The sequence below is a fragment of the Rhinopithecus roxellana genome, chromosome 2, assembly GCF_007565055.1.
Source record: "Rhinopithecus roxellana isolate Shanxi Qingling chromosome 2, ASM756505v1, whole genome shotgun sequence".
In the NCBI taxonomy this organism is placed as follows: domain Eukaryota; kingdom Metazoa; phylum Chordata; class Mammalia; order Primates; family Cercopithecidae; genus Rhinopithecus; species Rhinopithecus roxellana.
The window spans coordinates 18,934,188-18,954,019 of NC_044550.1; positions in this window are offsets into that span (position 1 = coordinate 18,934,188).

The following is a 19,832-nucleotide window of genomic DNA, read 5'->3' on the forward strand; positions in this document are numbered from 1 at the left end:
GTGAGCCTCGAGATAGAGGAAGTACCCTCCTTCCTTCTTATTGCTGCTTCCAGAAAATCTTCCCAACCTCCTCGTAATATAAACAAACATCTTGAATCTCTTGTTATCACACTATACCTCCTCTACATTTCTGTTTCTAGTCATCTACACTGCTGGGGAATGTATCTTACTACCATCTATTTTACTCCTTAAAGATTTTAATTTTGAATTACTGCCACTCTCCTAGTCCTGTTGAGAAAGCAGTTTTTAAATGAATAAATGATCTGTCCCTGTCATCGAGAAGCTAGGCCATGTTAATTTTTTATTGGATATAAACAGCCTCACAGAATATCAGCCTCAGACTACGAGACTAAAGGGAGACAAAGTAAGACTATTTCATAATTTTGTCTAAGCCCAGACAAAAATAAGGTCAATGCATTTCCCTAGATACAAAAGATCCTTCTTATCTTGACTACTAAAATAAGTAATTTCTACTTCTTTAGCAATGATAACTTTAGCCTTGCTCTAGTGTCCCCTTCCTGGAGATAAGATTTATTGAAATACTTAGTTACAGAATTGTTCCTGCTTCCTGACAGCATTCAAGTCTAGAATAGACTCAGCTTCTTTAGATACCCCTTCAAATCCCTCAATCAAAGTTCAAATTCTATAAGTGGTTCTTGCTAATACCCTCTTATTGAGATGCTCCATGATTTCCGTGGTGTGTGTTCTTCCTCACCACGACAAGATAAAATGCCCACCTGGCTCAAATACAGATGTGTTCCGGTGATCCTTGTTTCGAGGGTATTGACACTGTCAGAACTCTGAGTGATGTCAGCATTAAATTTTAACACCCTGGTCCCTCAGTTCCTTATATTATCTTCCACCTTATGGCAGGCGCTTTTCATTTTCATGCTCTTTTCCTTATAATTACTAATAACTTTAATCTATTCATAACCTTGATACCATTCATCTCACTCACATTCTGCCTCCTGCAGTGTTTACAGCTACTTGTCCTAGTTAATTCAAATGCAAAAACTCATTCTATCTTATGAAAATTTTTATTCAGCTAATTTCACCTGTTCACTATGCTTCACCCTGTCTAATCTTCACTTGCATCATTTCATGTCTTTATACAGCTAAAATTCCATGGGCAATCATTGTAATCAGTTCCTTGCACACACCAGCAATTCTGTTACCCCTTCCTACTTTGTTAGACTTACTTGTTTAGACCACCAGTCTAGTTAAATGGCTCCTGCTCCATGCCTACAGCCATCCTGCTGAATGATGTTAGAGAGAAGACAAAACCTGTACTGACTGCTCTCACTTTAAATTCATGACTATTTGTAAGTGGGACATTGATATTACCAGGCATTCCTACTACATTTTCTACATCATCAATTCTCCCCTATTTTCTGAGTGTACTTCTTTCTTTTTCCTTAAAACTCCCAACTTCATTTTTACTCTCAGCCAAGAGTACTAAGCTTCCTATTTCACTAAGAATATTGGAGCAGTATAAAGAGAATTTCCACAAGCTCTCATCATCACTCACTTCCATACAACTGTGTCCGCATGTTTCCTACTGTCTCTCCTACTACTAAAGAACGGTTCACGCTCTTCATTAAGGTCAATCCCTCTCCCTGTGCTTCATATTTCATCCCTTCTGTCTACCCAGGGATATTTTTGCCCCCCCCCCCCGACATCATCATTATTATTATTTTTACCTCTACTAGAGCTTTCCTTTAACTATGTAAATGTGCTTTGATTTCTCCCATCTTTTTTTTTTTTTTTTTTTTTTGAGACAGTGTCTCGCTCTGTCGCCCAGGCTGGAGTGCAGTGGCCGGATCTCAGCTCACTGCAAGCTCTGCCTCCCGGGTTTATGCCATTCTCCTGCCTCAGCCTCCCGAGTAGCTGGGACTACAGGCGCCCGCCACTTCGCCCGGCTAGTTTTTTGTATTTTTTAGTAGAGACGGGGTTTCACCATGTTAGCTGGGATGGTCTGGATCTCCTGACCTCGTGATCCGCCCGTCTCAGCCTCCCAAAGTGCTGGGATTACAGGCTTGAGCCACCGCGCCCGGCCGATTTGTCCCATCTTAAAAACTTTTTCTTGTCCTCACTTTGTGTTAAAATTAATGCTCATTTTACTCTATCCTAACTGTGATGTTTTATTTTATATGTCAATGTGGCTGGGCCACAGTGCCCAGATATTTGGTCAAATATTATTCTAGATGTTTCTGAGTGAGATTTATATATTTACAGATTTTAAGTAAAACAAATTGCCCTCCATATTGCGGGTGGGCCTCCAATCAGCTGAAAGTCAGAATAGAACAAAAGGCTGAAATCTGCCAATAGACAGCCTTCAGGCTACAGCTGCAACATAAGTACTTCATGGTCTCCAGCCTGACTGCCTTTGGACTCTGACCATTAACTCTTTCCTGAGTCTCCAGCCTACTGGCCTCCTCCATCAGATTTTGTTGTTGCCAGAGCCTCCACAATCACAGTAGCCAATTCCTTAAAATAAATCTCTAACTTATTGGTTCTGTTTCTCTGGTGAACGCTAACTAACATACCATTACAGCAAATTCCTTGCTGGTGATTGATATAAATTGTTTCCAGTGTCTCTACTTCCATGCTCTCTTTTCACCCACTCCAATTAATTTTTCACCCTATAACTTAGTTAAAATTTCTCTTGTCAAGAACACTAATGACTTCTAATGAACAATAATGGCCAATTTTCATCCTTTGTGGACAGGATAATACCTCTTTTGCTCTCCCCCATTCTAAGTCCTGGAATTTGTTAATATGTTGCCTTATATGGCAAAAGTGACTTTGCATATGTGATTAAACTATGGATGGAGAGTATCCTGGATTATCCATGATACTCCAGCGTAATCACAGGGATCTTTATATGAGAGAGGCAAGAGGGTTCTCTAGAGGACACAGTTAATAGGATATATGTATATGAAAGGGAGTTTGCTAAAAAGAATTGACTCACACGATCACAAGGTGAAGAAGTCCCATGATAGGCTGTCTGCAAGCTAAGGAGTAAGGAAGCCAGTAGTGGCTCAATCTGAGTCCCAAAACCTTAAAAGCAGGGAAACTGACAGTGCAACCTTTAGTCTGTGGCCGAATGCCCAAGAGCCCCTGGCAAACCACTGGTATAAGTCCAAGAGTTCAAAAGCCAAAGAACTTGGAGTCTGATGTTCTAGGACAGGAAGCATCCAGCATGGGAGAAAGATGAAGTCTGGAAGACTCAGCAAGTCTGCTCATTCCACCTTCTTCTGCCTGCTTTTTATAGCCAGGCTGGCAGCTGATTGGATGGCGCCCACCTACATTGAGGGAGGGTCTTCCTTTCCCAGTCCACTGACTCAAATGTTAATTTCCTGTGGCAACACCCTCGCAGACATACTCAGGAACAATACTTGGCATCCTTCAATCCAATTAGATTGACATTTCCAGATTTCTCCACTATAAAGTTACTTTCCTCCTCCTTTTCATACTTTATTCTTGGGAAGGAAGTCATTATGTACAACCCACACTTAAAGAGTGGGGACTTTTCCCAATAGAATGTCATAGATTTGTATATCCAACACCTTCCCTAACGTCTCCACCAGGTATCTGAAATTGAACGTGCCCCAAACCACTATACCCCTCCTCTACAAACACACTCTACCCCCACCAACACCGGGAAATCCTTTTTCTCCTGCAGAGTTTACTGTCTCAATGAATGGAAATTCCATTGTTCCAGTTGCTTAGGCCCAAAGCTTTGAAGCTATCCTTAATTCTTTTCTTTCTCTCAGGCTCCATATCTTATGTGTAAGCATTAGCTCTGCATTCAAAAGACACACACTATAACCACCCTGATCCAAGACACTACCGTCTCTTACTTGGATTATTGCAATAGCTGCCTGACTGGGCACTCTGCTTATACCTTTTCCTTCCTTCAGTCTATTATGAAATCAGCAACCAAAGTGATTCTGGTGAAACATAAATGGACCATGTCACTCCTCTTCTAGGAACCTGTCAGTGTCTTGCACTTTCTGTGCCCTCTATCTGAAGTGATCTTTCCTTAGACATATACTTAACTCACTCCCTTGCTGCTTTCAGGTATTTACTCAAAAGATACCATCTTAGTGAGCCTTCCCTGGCCACTGAATATGACATTTTAAATATAGCCTCCCCACTAAAAAAAATTTAATTTTTTTTTTTTACTGCTTTATTGTTTCTCCTTAACAGTTATCACAATACAGCATATTATTTATGTTACTCATTTGTCCTACTTATTTCCTGTTTCATCATCTACCACACGAAGGCAGGGATTTTGTTCACTTTGTGTTCCCAGAATCTAAAGCAGTACACAGTACAGAGTAGGTGCTCAGTAAATGTTTGTTGAATGAATAAATTAATTGTTAGAGAATTTTTTTTTGATTTTGCCAAATCATCTCCATCTATTTTCTTATACATATGTACTGAATTTCTCTTAAATGCTCACCTTAGTAACTTTTTTAATTCACATGACACAAAAATCTAATAATTTTGTATTTTAAGCTGAGTCAGTGATACATATACACACACCATTTGACCAATACAAGTAGTATTATGAGGTGTTACGAAGTTAATTGTAACAATTAGTTTTTTCATTTTCTCACTGCTTTTGCTGAGGCCTGGTATTAGTTAATACTCTTATACATGAGTTAAGTAGCTTAAACTAACAAAGTAAGAAAGGCCAAAACTTATTGCCACTTTTAATTGGAAATTTCAAGCAATGCATTAGATTCAGGTATGGCTGAATCCAGGTGTTCATGATGTTACAGGAAACTGTTCCTATAACATCTGAGCTTTGCGTTTCTCTGTTGGCTTCTCAGTCAGGTGTTTTCCATGTTGCAGTAAAGATGGCCTCCAGAAGCTCTAAGCTGACATCGTTTTTCATGCTCAAGATCTCTGAAGGTAAGAAAGGTATTTCTTTTCTATTTATGTCCATATAAAACCTTCAAAAGGACTTTGAATTGATTCTATTGAGTGTTATTCTCATTTCTGGATCAATTACTATGTTAAATGAGATGCAGTGTTTTGACTGGCTCAGCGGGGTGTCATTCCGATCCCACTGGCAGTGGAGGTACAGCCATTATTGGCATCTGTGCCAGATGAAAAGGGCAGTTCTTGAAGGAAAAACTTGAAACAGAAAAAGTACCTCTCCAAAAACTAAAATATTATTTTTAGCCGTCAATCCTAACACAATGCAAACTGTCAGTGCAGTCTGATTCTTACAGCATTCTTGCTAGTCGTTGAAATACCAAGGCATATTGGGAAGCAAAAATACGCAGAATGGCTATAAGGTACTTGAGAGGACAGAAAACAGTAGTGGCGGATTTTCTCTGAAATATTTAGCTCATTTTCTGCAATTAGTTTTAAAATTCTTTCCAACGTTTTAAAAGTTGGAAAGATAATAATAACAAAAGTAATAGTATTCTTGTTGATGCCAGTGTTGTGGACCACAAAATGGTTCTCAGCATCAATAAGTTATAAAAGAAATAATGTGTTTGAGCTTTTGGTTGCATCTTAAAGTTTTTGCTGTGATTTGTACCTACAGTACATTTGGTAATATGGTCTCCTCTGTTTCCTTTCATGACTCACATAGATTTGCTGATCGTGAAGAACACAATCTATTTTTCTCACTTGTGTATAAATATAAAACACAATGTTGAAAGATGTATTTGTCTACTTTACATAGGCCAGTACAGTGCTGGCACTATAGGCTGCATGAATACCATGTTTCCCCACTTCTTCTCTTTTGTACACAGTGTTACCTGAGGATAAAAAATTGTGGTCTAAAAAATACAACTCCATGTGGCCCTACCCTCTGATAGGTTTTCTCAGCTGCAGCTTCACTGTGTGCATAACCTCACTATGGGGCTCAAGGAAGCTGTTGGACTAGAAAGAGTTCATTGCTGCTGTCCATGGGAAATTGATGTAATGTAGCTATTTTTCATTCCAGGTAACAGCCTTTGAAATATAGTAGGTATCCTTAAAAATTTGCAAATAGCCTCCTTCTAACTATCTCTGCTTATTTCTCGTGCTGGACTTCCATGCATAATCATTGGTTTGCTAGAGTGAGACTCAGTCATAGTCATGCCTTGTTTGCTTATGATACTTTCCTTTTGTGTTAATATATAATGCTTTTCATTTTTCCAGTTTTAAAGAGATCAGAGTAGTATTGCAATTGCCAAGCATCTACTATGTATAATTCAAATTGATCAAACTGAGTTAATGTAGCTAAGGAAAGACAACGTATGTTTTGTATAAGTGTCATGCCTTCTCCCCATGTCATCTCTGCCCTCCGAGATGGTAGCTGCTATTCTTCTGTCCTTACAGCCACAATGCTGCATGAGGAGACCCTCTTTTGTTTCTGTATTGTCAGGTCAAAAACATGGTTAGGCTGAGTAGAGCTGGACCAGAGGCAGGGAGGGAAAAGCAGAGGATTGCAACCCAGGTGATATCGTTTGGCTCTGTGTCCCCACCCAAATCTCATCTCATATTATTATCTCCAGATGTGGAGGAAGGGATATGGTGGGAGGCGGTTGGATCTGGGGGTGGTTGCCCCATGCTGTTCTCGTGATAGTGAGGGAGTTCTCACGAGATCTGATGGTTTAAAAGTGGGATTCCCCTTGCTCTCTCTTCCTCTGCTGACGCCTTGTGAAGAAGGTGCTTGCTTCTCCTTTGTCCTCCTCCATGATTGTAACTTTCTTGAGGCCTCCCAAGACAGGTAGAACTGTGAGCCAAGTAAACCTCTTTTGTTTATAAATTACCAAATCTTAGGTATTCTTTATAACAATGTGAAAATGGACTATGACCGGTGTACAAAATCCTTATTCTGTCTCAAAATAAAGGCTATCAGTTACTTTAAGTGTGAATGGAGATTACAGTACTGGACTGAGAGGCATGAGGACTGAGAAGCATGTTGGTTCTCTCATTAACTAGCTGTATTACCTCAGGCAAGAACTTTAACTGCTTTAAACTTCAGAGATTTTTGGTAAAATAAGGCATTGTGTTTATAAATAATTTCTGACGTTCTTTCCTGCTTTAAAGTGCTATGCATTTAAGGCACTGCACTTCCTTCATTTATGTTACTGATTTTAGGTTTTCCACATGTTTTTCTACTTTACATTAGATCCAATTTAGGGTAAATACAAAACGTGGTGTCAGAAATGTTATTTTGGCACTTCCTATATCCTTTTTATCTTTTCCACTGAAGTGTAATTTTGAATGCCAAACTGAATAATTGTTTTCATAAATGTTATGTATATTTTTCTTAATATTCTGCTTTCCATATGTTTTATACATTTTCTGCATGAAGCAATTTATTTTAATGAGTTTGTTCATTTTGAAATCAAATAGAGCCATAATCTCCAGCACTTTTTTTTTTTTTTTTTCTGGTCAGCCCAGTCTCTTTAGATGTCCTGAATTGTTTTTTTCCAAATTGTATGTTTCTTCATCAACTGAGCCCATATTCAGGAGGAGGGAAGAAAATAATTTTCAGGATGATTCTGAGGTCAATATCAGGAAGTAAACAATTAGTAGCAGCTTTTACAAGAATAGACAATTGCATGAGCCTATTTCATTTGAAGGAAGAATCTGTGGCTGTAAACGCAATACTTTGGAATTTTGTGATAACCACTTAGATGAAAAGGAAGACTGAGCTAAATGAAGAGATCAGTTGCCTTATTTCACCAGAAAATATGGGCCTCTTTGACAGAGGTGGTGTAGTTGCTAGGATAACCTCATTAGCCACTTCCTGCTGCACGTTGTAAGATCATCATGGCATGTGTCATTCTGGTTAAGAGAACTGCCAAGAACGATTTTAAATAATTTCTCTGTTCATAAGTTTAAATATGCAAAACGGTGTTCATGTTAATAGTAGGGGAGAAATTTCTATGTACAAAGGTTAGATACACAGGAGGATTTGTTCCGAGGAAGCTGAAGTATATCTTTTATTAAATAACTTTCGTAGTAGATCAAGCAGCTCTGTTTGGGGGAATAATTCCTTTGACTTGGAAACGACTTGAACCTGATGATCTACAGAGAATGCTATAGTTTGATTCTATATTTCGAAGGTCATTTTCACACATAATGCTATCTTTTCATTCTGCCTATAGTACTTTATGTTCAATTAATACTTCCATTTTTGCAACTTTGAAGCTTACACATCCACCCACCATAAGCTGGTTGAAAACAGCAAAACAGACAAACTCTTAGCTTTTCTTCAAGTTTGTGACATGATGAAGTAGTATTAGGGGAAGATCTCCTTTGATGGGATGTTATTGTTCAGGCCAAATGTAAAAATACTCTTTAGAGCTTTTAAGACCGTTCCTCATTTAAATGGAATACCTATAGAAATATTGCTGAGTTAAGAACTAGGGTGGGTTACTTACATGAATATTAAACTATAAAGAAGAGTACATCATTGATTACTAAAATGTTGTGAAATATGTGCAAAGATGTATAAAATATTACTATAACATTTCTAGCAAAAACATGGTTGAATAATACTTTCATAAGTCATTTGGAGCATGAAATATATTGTCCCTAATCTGCCATTAAAAGACGGTGGCACCTACTGTAAATCTACTATTTTCTTAGTAGAATGTGTAGTGGGAATAGAGCTTTTGAGATGTTAGAGAATTTGGGAATAGCCACAAGGGAGCTACATTTCTATTCTCTTCCCACACAGTAGTCTGCGTCTTCTATAAGTAAATATTTGATTATTTAAAGTATACCAATGTGAAGGAACAGCAAAGTATTATCCTGACTCAGTGCCCACTGTTTGTGTTATCTTTCTATTCTTCCAATTTGAATACAGGAAAGCCAAATCTTGGCTATGTATTTATAAATTTTGGCAGTTGCTTTGTCTTTATTACAAAATACATGATTTTATATATAATTTGGATATTTGCCCCCACCCAAATCTCATGTTGAATATAGTCATGAATGCTGGAGGTGGGGTCTGGTGGGAGGTTAATATGGTTTGGATTTGTGTCCCTACCCAAATCTCATGTTGAATTGGAGGAGGGGCCTGGTAGGAGGTAACTGGATCATAGGGGTGGATTTCCCCTTTGCTGTTCTTGTGATAGATGGGTCTGATGGTTTAAAAGTGTGTGGCACTTTATAAGTTACCCAGCCTCAGGTAGTTCTTTATAGCCATGTGAGAATGGACTAATACAGAAATTTGGTACCAAAAGAATGGTGCACTGCTATAAAAATACCTGAAAATGGGGAAGTGACTTTGGAACTGGGAAATGGGCAAAGGTTAATTGACTCACAGTTCCACACGCTGTACAGGAAGCATGGCTGGGAGGCCTCAGGGAACTTACAATCATGGTGGAAGGCAAAGAAGAAGTGAGTCTTCACATGTTGCAGCAGGAGAGAGACAGAGGGTGAAGGAGGAAGTGCCACACACTTTTTCTTTAGCATTTACTTGTCTGTCCTTAGACTTAGCAAACACATCCTCCTTTTTCTTGAGGTGATTACCTTGTGTTCATTTTGAATCAGTTTGGAACATAATAAATTCCTCTTGGGAAGGGTCAAGATCCATGCTTGCTGCTTTGTTGTATTGCTAGTACTTAGTACATTGTCTGGAACATACTTGGTGATATTTAGTGCTAGCTAGATGTACATGTAAATTATGGGGCTGAACGCTATAGATAAACACAATATTAAATATTGCTCATGTATCAGACCTACCCACAAAGCTTTTATTAAATACATAAATGATTTTATTCTTTTCTTATCCATTCTGTCACAGAGTTCTACAGATAACTTTTCACTTTTATTTTACTATCACCATCATTATTTTACCTTAAACTTCATTTGTGACACCCCTAAGTTCTTTAAGTCATATTTACTTTTCTATGTTTGGAAATAGGGAAAGCAGCCATGTTCCTAATGGGAAAAGGCCTGGACTTGGAGTAAGAAGACATGCATTTATGAATTAGTTGTGTTACATTGTGCAAGTGTATTTAACTTCTTTGTGTATATGACAGTCTTTGTCATCCCCATATGCCTATAAAAAAAGTGGGTAAAAAGAGTAAGTTACATATATATATATATAACTATCTCTCTCTATATAAAACTTAATATATATTTTATATAAAACTATATATATTTGCAATTCATATTCAATTTTATGCATATAACAGATAAATGATATAGACATTTAAAATAATAGCCAGATCTCCAAAAGATATTTATTAGATACATTTATTCTGGATTAGATAATAAAATAGGTGTGTTAGTTAATAATTACTTGTTGCCAAAATTACACTTAAAGATCCCTTGGAATTCCCTGTTTATTAAACCTCTGCTAGGGCAGCATGGAGGGGAAATGTGGAGTTGGAGCCCCCACACAGAGTCCCCACTCGGGCACTGCCTAGTGGAGCTGTGAGAAGAGGGCCACTATTCTCCAGACCCCAGAATGGTAGCTCCACTGATGGCTTGCACCCTGCATGTGGGAAAGTCACAGGCACTCAATGCTAGGTTGTGAGGGTGACCTGGAGATGGGCTGTACCCTGCAGAACCACAGCGGCAGAGCTGCACAATGCCTTGAGAGCCCACCTCTTGCATCAGCATGCCCTGGATATGAGACACGGAGTTAAAGGACATAATTTTGGAGCTTTAAGATTTAATGACTGATCTTGGCTTCAGACTTGCATGGGCACTGTAGCCCCTTTGGTTTGGCCAGCTTCCCCCATTTGGAATGGGAGCATTCACCCAATGCCTGTACCCCCATTATATCTTGGAAATAACAGACTTGTTTTTGGTTTCACAGGCTCATAAGCAGAAGGGACTTTACTTTGTCTCAGATGAGACTTTAGACTGTGAACTTTTGAGTTAATGCTGAAATAAGTTAAGAGTAGGGGACTGTTGAGAGTGGATAACTGTGTTTTGCAATGTGAGAAGGACATGAGATTTAGGAGGGACCAGGGGCAGAATAATATGGTTTGGATTTGTGTCTGCCACCCAAATCTCATGTCAAATTGTTGGAGGGGCCTGGTAGGAGGTGATTGGATCACGAGGGTGGACTTCCTCGTTGCTATTCTGATAGTGAGTGAGTTATCCTGAGATCTGATGGATTAAAAGCGTGTGACACTTCCTCCTTCACTTGCTCTCTCTCTCCTGCTTCGACATGTGAAGACATGTTTGCTTCCCCTTCACCTTCTGCCAAGATCGTGTTTCTTGAGGCCTCCCAGCCATGCTTCCTCTACAACCTGCAGAACTATGCATCAATTAAAACTATTTTGTTCATAAATTACCCAGTCTCAGGTAGTTCTTTATGGCACTGTGAGAACAGACTAATACCAGAGGTGTTCGGATTGGGGAGTACATTCCTCATGGTTTGGTGCTGTCTTTGTGATAGTGAGTTCTCATGATATCTGGTCATTTAAAAGTGTATGACACCTTCCCCCTCCCTCCCACCACCTCTCTCTCTCTCTCTCTTTTTCTCTTTCTTTCTCTCTCTCTCTCCCTCCCTCCCTCTCTCTCCCTCTGTCTCCCTCTCTGCTAGCTCCTGCTTTCACCTTGTGATGTAACTGTTTTATCTTTGCCTTTTGTCATGATTGCAAGCTCCCTGAGGCTTCACCAGAAGCTGAGCAGATGCTTCCCATTCAGCCTGCATAACTGTAAGCAGTAAAACCTCTTTTCTTTATCAATTACCCAGTTTCAGGTATTTCTTTATAGCAATGCAAGGATGGCCCCAGACACACACACACACACACACACACACACACACACACACACACACACACACTCTCTCTCTCTCTCTCTCTCTCTCTCTCTCTCTCTCTGTCTCTCTTTTTCTTTCTCTCTGTCTCTGTCTCTCTTATTTATGAAGTTGAACATAGATTTAACTTCGCCATTGGAACAGATGGGTTTTTCTCCATTTGAGCACCAGATGTGGTGGTTGCTTTGTGTTCTGGGATCTGTTTCAGCCTATTGTGGCAAAGTCTGCACCACAAGAAGCAAAATGGTATCACACGTAGTGCAGGGCACCCATTCACTGAATTATTGAGTGAATGGAGGACAGAATAGCCTCTACTACTTAATTTTTTTCTTACCAAACATACCAGATTAATTACCATAATTAGGTAGTTGTTTATGTGCTATATGTTGATAACTTGCATTTATCTTTCCACATCAATATTTGTAAAATCACTTAAAACTGAGGACAGGTTAAATGTAGATTTCAGTATGTTTATTTGCTGTTCTGAGAACCCACATTTTTCAAAGAAACAGTGAAGCCACATTGCTCTTCCTGTGGAGCATATGCTCCATTTTGTTCCTTAGCTCAACTACTTGATCTCCAATTTTAATATAAATAAATCATTATTTAACAGAGTGACCTTTATCGATTAAAACACACTGTATTTCAGACCACTATGTTATGTGTGTGTGTTTTTCTTTCTGTCTGTGCATTTTTAAATGGTTTTCTCTAGTATTCAGGAAATGGGAGATAGTTTTATCTACTACAGTGAAAACTGCCCTAGAACGCAGACTTCTAATTTCCTTCCTTGCCTGTGGGCTTCATGGGGATGGGAACTGAAAGTCAGACAGCTATTCCCTAGGCAGCTGACAAAGCTGAGAGGAGGTTGACTGTGTTCTCATAGTCAATCAACAATACCTACATGTGTTTTCCATATTGTTCTATGACATAGTTTGGCCTTTCACATGCAAGGTTCCCACATCAGAAAAAGAATTTTTGATAGCTTTTGCTCTGAACTTTTGCTTCATAGAACTGCCAATTTGAGGCAGCTGGGGATTACATAGAGAGATAGTTTAGTTGCATGTGGATTCTTTTTCTTTTTCTTTCTTTCCTTTCCCTCAACTTCACAGCATTGTTTCTTTTGGCTAATCTGGTGGATTCCTGGAAAGTTTATGGGACTTGTGGGAGTGCTTTGCCCTGAAGCAAACTTAGTTCAGCTTCCTTGTTAAGGCACATTGGTCCTGGCCTCTTGTGGAGTGGGTCTGTTTTGGCCCCTTAGGGAAGGGAGTATCCTGTCTTTCTTAATAATGAAGCAAAAAGATGACTCCAAAAGAGAATTGGCAACATCCAGAGAGGATGTAGTCCAGCTCTTCTCCAATATGTGCACCTCATCCTAAGCAAACTTGTGAAGTCCCTCATCAGTCTTTAATATAGTTAAGCAAATATTTTGCTTTATTCTGTCTTATTTTATAACAATATGTGAGCAGTTAACCAAAGTCAAAAGAGTAATGCAACTTCTATGAATCCTGCAGAACTGATGTATACATTACATGAAAATCCCTTGGAATTTTCAGTTTGTTCAACATCCATGGTTTAGCATTCATTTACCAATACCATATAATTGTTTTTCAAATCAGTGTGTTCTACCTTATCAACAAACTCCACAAAACAAAATATTAGGCCAACCCTGGAAAGTTTCAAGGATTAAATGTGAGACTGACTATGAAAAATATTTGTTTAAATGTTGAACCAGTGGACAAATTAATTTTCTTGTCATCATTTGAGATTATGTAATTTAAGATTGTCAGTGCTTTGGGAATGAAATTGAGGGGCCTGGGATAGTATCCTGAAAAGCAAGGGCAATAGGAAGTCTTGGGGAAATGGAACAGAGCAGAGCATGGTGTTAGGTACGTAGACTCTGGGGCCAGACTTATGTGGGTATCAATCTCACATCTTTTTTTGACAAGTTATGCAACCTCACTATGCTTCAATTTTCTCATCAGTAATATGTAGATAATAGTGCTTAGCACATTGGGTTGTTATGGTGATCAAATTAGTATATTTGGTATAGCACTTAGAACATTCCTGGGACAGCATAAGAATGATTTTTTTAAATTTCATAAATACTTATGTTTATTTCTTAGTGTTGCTACAACAAAGTATCACCAACTGGGTGGCTTAAAACAACAGAAATTCATTCTCTCATTCTGCAGGCTAGATGCCTAAATAAAGGTGTCGGTAGAGTTAGTTCCTTCTGCATGCTCTGTGGGAAAATCTGTTCCATGCCTCTCTCCTTGCTTCTGATGTTACCAGCAATGCTTGATATTCCTTGGCTTGTAGATGCATCCTTCCAGTCTCTGCCTCTGTTATCACAAGGTATTCCCAGGTGTGTCTCTTTTCGTCTTACAAGAAAACCAGTTGTATTGGATTAAGAGCCTAGTTTAATATGATCTCATCTTAACTAATTACATCTGCAATAATTCTATTTTCAAATAAGATCACATTCTGAGGTACTAGGGGTTAGGACATCAACATATTGTTTCTGGGAGACACAGTTCAAACCAGAACAGTACTAAAAATTAAAAAAATACAGGCTTATCTAGTCTGTGTTAATTAAATAACTTAATATACCATTGATATCTTTAACATCATAGGGTGTGTCAGTTTCTGGATATCTGAATTTCAGAAGAGATATGCGTCCATCTCATCCCTACAACATCCTTTCTTCTCCTAGAGACAAGAAAATTCAGCGACAGCTATAGTTGGTTTTATAGCCCTAGACCCTCCATACCATTAGCCAAAGCCAGTGTCTTCACTGAGATGTTCATGTAGTAAAGCTGCTTCTCCCTTTATGCCCCACATACACACTGATTCCAAATGTCCTGGTCCCTTTCTTATTCAGCCAATGCCAGTAGTCTCATGTCCTCCAATCTTTTGTTTCGTTTTTTTCCCACAACTGGACTTTCTTGGGGGTCAGTTGCCATCTTTTGAATTAAATCCAAAGCTAAAATTCACAGCAGTTTAATATCATAGTTATGGTGACACTGGAGCCCATTAAACCTGGGTTTGTGTTCTAGTTCTTCCATTTCCTGGCTAGATACCTTAGACATATTACTATTCCTGTCTGAACTTCAGTTTCCTCATGTATAAAATTGGAGATAATGATGTTTACATAGAACAACACCCAATCTGCAATAGACACTTGGTAAATGTTTATCAATGAATAAGTGTATGAATAAAGCAATGAATCAACAGGGTTGTCGAGAACATTAAACAAGATAATGAATGCACATGGCTTGGTACATGGCAAGTAGTCAATGAATGGCGGCTCTTTCCTTCTTGTCTCCTCAATCCAAATTCCATTTTTAATTGTCTATATCTGTCATAGTTCTAACATTCCAGGTTTGAAATAAATTGGTAATCTTTATCCCTCTACTGATCTAGCTAATCACCATGTTTTATCAGATTTTTACTTGAAATATCTACAGAGGCCAATCTTTCCATAAGAGTTATGATGACTTTGGAAACAACTCCCTCCTGCCCTCCTCCTGGCATCATATCTGGATGACAACAGCCTCCTGAGTATCTTCTTATCTCTAGTATCTTCTTTATTTAACCCATCCTGCCACCTTTAATTATCTTTTTCACCAACTGAGCTACACCAGTCCTACTTCCAATGGGCTCTACTTTGATAACTTAGTCTTATTGATAAGACCTATATGAGAATACTAGCCACTTTCCTTTCTCTTCCTTTTAAACTGAAAGACCAAAGAATGTGTGGATGCTTAATTATCTTCTGATTCATTTGGACCTTTTACCACATGCCATGATGTGACTTTGGTAGCAGTGTTCAAAAGATTAATATATTCCTGGAATTTTGATAGTGGTTGTTTAACTCAGAATTTGTCCAGGCTTTCAGATTTTTTTCCTGAGGTTATTATTAGTGATGCTTGCTTCTTTAGTGCTTTAAGTTTTAAAACTGTACATTGTTTTGGTATGATGAAAGATACCAAGATTTCCACCCCATGTGAATTTGCCCAAATTGAGTTTTGACCTATGTGTCTAGAACTCAGGCTACAGAAGAACAATGACTCTATTTATGAAGAGAAGGATGTTGTCTTTCATGAAGATGTAGCTCCTTGTAGTAGAAGTCAGCCAAATTGTGCCCCCCAAACACCTCATACTTCAGGTTAGTAAAGAAGAGTATATTTCTATAAATAAATTATATCTGCTTTAGGTGGTTTAACTTTTGAAGAACCAAAAGGTTTTCTTTCAGAGCATGGCCATATGAATAACTTAAAGGTGGTCATGGTCTACCTAGTCAAAGCCTTGATCAAAAAGATCACTAACTGAAATAGCTATGAAGGGTTCTTTGTTCAGCTGAAGCTTTTTCTGTTTAACCAAGGTCCTTTCTTTCAAACCTAGAGTCATGTCTACTTTAGTCAATAAGTTAGCCTTTTCTACTCCATGGAAAAGATATTCCTCAGTTCCCAGTTTTGCTAAAAGTGATAAGAGTATCTGGAGTATGGAAAAGGCTAAATGATATCATTCTCACTGGGATTACTGGTAATGAAAGAAGATTTAGGTTATGACCATATAAAATTAACAGATCTAGCCAAAACTTAAATTGTAATTCAGTCTTGTGAGTTAGTCCTCTATAAATGAACTCCTCCAAAATAAATTAGTGCATTTCCTGGTTTTGAGCAACAAAACTTACCACTTCTAACTCTAGTTTATTCCATTGAAAAGTTTGGTCTTAACTACCAACTACTGGCATGATCTTGGGAAAGTCACTCACCATCGCTGGGCTTTAATTTCCTCTTTGTAAAGTAAGGAATTTGGAGTTATTGGTGGATCAACTCCAAAGATATATAAAGTTGAAATTTTTGTTTATTTGTTTCTGAGATGCAGTCTCACTCTGTCATCCAGGCTGGAGTGTAGTTGGCATGATCTCGGCTCACTGAAACCTCTGCCTTCTGGGTTCAAGCGATTCTCCTGCCTCAGCCTCCCAAGTAGCTGGGATTACAAGTGCCTGCCACCATCCCTGGCTCATTTTTGTATTTTTAGTAGAGACTGGGTCTTGCCATGTTGGCCATACTGGTGTCGAACTCCTGACCTCAAGTGATTTGCTCGCCTTGGGCTCCCAAATTGCTGGGATTACAGGCATGAGCCACCATGCCCCACCATAAAGTTGAAATATTTTTGGAATAGAATATTGTAACTCTTCATGGCATAGCTAAAAGTCTTCTTGAAATAGCCTGCTATAAAGCATGTGATATTATCTTACTATTATGTTTAAAAATCTTTCAGTGATGCCCCATCACAATCACAGTGAAAAGAGAAGTCCTGTAATATAAAGGCACTCCACAATTTGGTTCCCAGGGAGCTCTCTGATGTCCTTTCTATGCCCATAACTGTTTCTCACTTAGTCCAGTTACAGTGCCCTCTTTGGTGTCACTGAACACACCACGTACTTCACCCTCAGGGCCTTTGCAGTTTTCTTTCCTAGGACTCTATTTTCTTAGCCATCTACCTTGCTCACTCCCTTACCTATTTCAGTGTCGAATCAAATGCCACTTTCTTAACAAGCTATTCCTTGCTCTTTTGCCTAAATGTTTCCCCTCACTCTTCCAAGCCTTAGTCCCTGCTTTATTATTCTTATTAACTAATCTACCATACATGACACATAACATACTATATAATTTATTTTCTCTCTCTTTTAACCAGAATATAAGATTTTTTTCCTTTTCCTTATTTTGTTCACTGCTCACTCTAAATTTGTGAAAGAATGATGAAAAGAATGAAGAATAGAAATATATTCTGCTGGAAGACAGATGAGAGTCTAATGAACTTCTTGATTCTGATTCAATATGTTATCCATTTGCGGATATAGTCCCTGTCTTTTCTTGACCACTGAGTAATTATTCACATGAGAACATATAACACTCCATGTGGATTTTGACTCTGGGGACTGAAAATACTCTTTAATCACTGTGCAAATAAATGCCAATCATCTGTTATGCAATGACAACTAATTCATTATGTATAGATGCAAACCATTCCATTTTAATTTAACTAAATTTAGCACTTTTCTTCCTCTCAAAATCCATCCCTCCCTGCCTGCCCTCACTCTCCCTCTTTTAGAAATTGTATTTCAAATAGATTTCTGCTAGAGTGTTTTGGAAAAATATTTAGTTACTTTAAGTTCACTGTCATAAAAAATTATCTGGGGCTCCAGTACGATCAAGTCAGCTTCATCACTGGGATGCAAGGCTGGTTCAATATACGCAAATCAATAAATATAATCCATCATATAAACAGAAACAATGACAAAACCCACATGATTATCTCAATAGATGCAGAAAAGGCCTTTGATAAAATTCAATGCCCCTTCATGCTAAAAAACTCTCAATAAACTAGGTAGTGATGGAACATCTCTCAAAATAATAAGAGCTATTTATGACAGATCCACAGCCAATATCATACTGAATGGGCAAAAATTGGAAGCATTCCCTTTGAAAACCAGCACAAAACAAGGATGCCCTCTCTCACCACTCCTATTCAACAAAGTATTGGAAGTTCTGGCCAGGGAAATCAGGCAAGAGAAAGAAATAAAGCGTATTCAAATAGGAAGAGAGAAAGTCAAATTATCTCTGGTTGCAGATGACATGATTGTATATTTAGAAAACCCCATCATTTCAGCCCCAAATTTCCTTAACCTGATAAGCAAATTCAGCAAAGTCTCAGGATACAAAACAATGTGCAAAAGTCACAAGCATTCCTATATACCATAATAGACAGAGAGCCAAACCATGAGTGAACTCCCATTCACAATTGCTACAAAGAGAATAAAATACCCAGGCATACAACTTACAAGGGATATGAAGGTCCTCTTCAAGGAGAACTACTGCTCAAGGAAATAAGGGAGGACACAGACAAATGGAAAAACATTCCATGCTCATGGATAGGAAGAATCAATATCATAAAAATGGCCATACTATCCAAAGTAACTTACAGATTCAATGCTATCCCCATCAAGCTACCACTGAGGTTCTTCACAGAATTAGAAAAAACTACTTTAAATTTCATATGGAAGCAAAAAAGAGCCTGCATAGCCAAGACAATCCTAAGCAAAAAGAACAAAGCTTGAGGCATCACGCTACCTGACTTCAAGTCTACAGTAGCCAAAACAGCATGGTACTGGTACCAAAACAGATATATAGATCACTGGAACAGAACAGAGGCCTCAGAAATAATGCCACACATCTACAACCATCTGATCTTTGACACGCCTGACAAAAACAAGAAATTTTTGGGGAAAGGATTCCCTATTTAATAAATGGTGTTGGGAAAACTGGCTAGCCATATGCAGAAAACTGATACTGGATCCCTTCCTTACACCTTATACAAAACTTAAGAGGGATTAAAGACTTAAACGTAAGACCTAAAACCATAAAAACCCTAGAAGAAAACCTAGGCAATACCATTCAGGACATAGGCATGGGCAAAGACTTCATGACTAAAACACCAAAAGCAATGGCATCAAAACCCCCAATTGGCAAATGGGATCTAATTTAACTAAAGAGCTTCTGCACAGCAAAACTGCACAGCAAAACTATCATCAGAGTGAATAGGCAAACTACAGAATGGGAGAAAATTTTTGCAATCTATCTATCTGACAAAGGGCTAATAACCAGAATCTATAAAGAACTTAAACAAATTTACAAGAAAAAAACAAACGACCCCATCACAAAGTGGGCAAAGGATAGGAACAGGCACTTCTCAAAAGAACATATTTATATGGCCAACAAACACTTGAAAAAAAGCTCATCACTGGTCACTAGAGAAATGCAAATCAAAACCACAATGAAACACCATCTCACACCAGTTAGAATGGCGATCATTGAAAAGTCAGGAAACAACAGATACTGGAGAGGATGTGGAGAAATAGGAATGCTTTTATACTATTTGTGGGAGTGTAAATTAGTTCAACCATTGTGGAAGACAGTGTGGCAATTCCTCAAAGATCTAGAACCAGAAATACCATTTGACCCAGCAATCCCATTACTGAGTATATACCCAAAGGGTTTTAAATCATTCTACT